We start from the raw sequence: 2,500 nt of genomic DNA, 5'->3' as shown, positions 1-2,500 counted from the left end.
CCTCGCCATGCATCGAATTATTTGTGTTCATGTTGAAATTTTGAAATGCAGATGAGCGTAGCTCTAAAAAAAAAAAAAAAATCGAAATATGCAGAAAAATTGCTCACCCTGAGGCCATCCAAAATATACATTGTTTGTTTTTAGAGTCTGTTTCACACAAAGTGTGAGAAATTAAACATTACTCGATAATCCGCGTAACTCCAGTCCATCGCTCAAAGTCTCGTGAAGCGAAAAACTGCGCTGCTTTCAAAAAACGCCCTTTAACGTAAATCTTAAGCTGTTGCTTCTGGCCAAATTATTGCATCCTCCGACGGCACCCGTTCACTTGCAGAGCATCCACGGGCGAGCAAATGATGCAATGCACGATTTTCTCAACATTCGTTCTGATGAAAAAACCAAACTCATTGCAATCTCGGGTTGCCTGAGGGTGAGTATATTTTCTGCGAACGTAATTATTGTATGAAGCGTTCCTTTTAAAGCCTAAACCAATGCTGTTTGGCTCGCACCCCTTAGTTTAGACATTCTTTCCCGGCTGCATGCATTTTCATTTATTCTATCATTTCCGTTGATTTTATTCGACGAGCTAGTACATAAGCAGTCTGGGCCCAATATCAGATTTATCTGACGGTTTACATAACGGCTTGTTGAAGGATGCTGGAACGCACTTGAAGGATGTGACGGGAATGAACTGATCCGGAATCAGTCAAACGGCTTCTGGCGAAAGAAAATGAGTTTAGCAGCGGCAGAGTCATTGCCCCAGTTTGAAAGAGAGCGACATTAGGAGCTAATAGAGTAATCGATCATCCTTTCTCTTCTGAAGCCCCCATATGCAGTGATACCAGGGAAAGCGTAAGTACACCTCATGGAAATCTGTGAGCTTTTCAGCACTTTACTGAATGATGAATGCGATCTAATTGAAATAAAAAATGATTTTTTGTTTGCAGCCATCCGTTAAACATTCATCCATTCTTGCGGGCGTTCGTTGTTCATCATCGTCAGCGACGCATTTGTCCAGTCCTTCCAGAACTGTGGCGATTTAATGGCAAACTAATAGAGCGTCTTAATGGAAAATCCATTGCGTAGTTTCAATACTAAATGTTTCTTAACAAACAAACAGATGTTTATGTATAAGTAAGAACTTGTACGCATGGCGCTATTCTGTCTTCTGCTTCCAAAAACTAAAACGTTATCAGACTGCATTTGTACGATTCATGATGTTGCGAGATCACGCTTTTATAATTCTAACGAATATCTAGATTATTTGCTACTAAAGGCTTCAAAGTGGCTATCTTTAAAAAAAGACTCTAGTCAGATTTGCTCGTGAGAGTGTGCGTACGCTCAAATCCACGCCAACGCTCATGTTGATAAAAAACGTCTTTGGTGTAGAAAAGTGCATCACTTTTTAATGTCTGAGTTTTGCAGGTTTTTAAGCTGCTCTGATCGCCTAACCAACTAACAATTAACCACGGGTAATCCTCTTACTTTTTAGATTCAACTTACATTAATCCACAACTCTAATTAAAATAAAATCATCCAACCAAGTAGCCTGTAATGTTAGTGATACCAAACAACTTGCATGTTTGGTAGACTTAACATTCGGGACTCCAACTGTTGACTTAAGCGACTTGGCAACAACATATAAACAATATACAAAATGCCAAAAGTGACAACCTCATTCCCATTAACGTTTGACAAGAGCGTGACAGAGTGTCATCTATTCGTCATGTGAGAAAGGCAGCCGATCGACCGCATTCGTAATTGCTTTGACGCGACTGATGCTCTGCATTAAATTAGGTCGAAGAAGATAATACATAACCAGCAACTCAAGAATGCCAGAGTTTCCCACGTCCGAAGCAACACTTCCACAGTGTCCGTAGAGCGCTTCAGGGTGCTTTTAGCGTGTCCAGATCTGCAGTGTGCATGAACGTATGTCCAGAGTGCAGGATCCACCCCGGTCCGGTACGGCCTCCATGGTCAAATATCCAAACCATCTGCTGAAGAAAGTCCTCACGGTCCCCCCACCCCAACATCAACACACGCTAGACACACACCATCAATCAACATCAGCTTATTTTACAGCGTTTGCTAAAGGAGAAGACGAGTTCCAGCATCAGCGTCGTGCTGTTTTAAATCTACGGACACCCATTTCAACGCTTGAATTAAGCAACTTTTTCTTTAAGCGATCGAGTTTATACGATGCAATTCAGGCATTTCCTGTAATTCTGAATGTAATTGGGAGATAAAAACACGCAATTGCGAATTATAAAGGTTAGCTTCTGAGGGATAAAAGAAGACTGTTTTCTCACAATTGCAAATCTAAATCTAGCATTTCTGAGAAAAAGAATTGTAAGATAAAACGCTTTTCTTTTTTTTTTTATGTAGTGGCTGAAACAAATTTCCTTAGGAATCTGAACTTGAACCCAACTACAAAAAAGAATATATATATATATATATATATATATATATATATATATATATATATATATATAATAGTTCAAGT

This window comes from Puntigrus tetrazona, chromosome 7 (genome assembly GCF_018831695.1).
Source record: "Puntigrus tetrazona isolate hp1 chromosome 7, ASM1883169v1, whole genome shotgun sequence".
In the NCBI taxonomy this organism is placed as follows: Eukaryota; Metazoa; Chordata; class Actinopteri; order Cypriniformes; family Cyprinidae; genus Puntigrus; species Puntigrus tetrazona.
Note: the sequence above shows the minus strand (reverse complement) of the source record.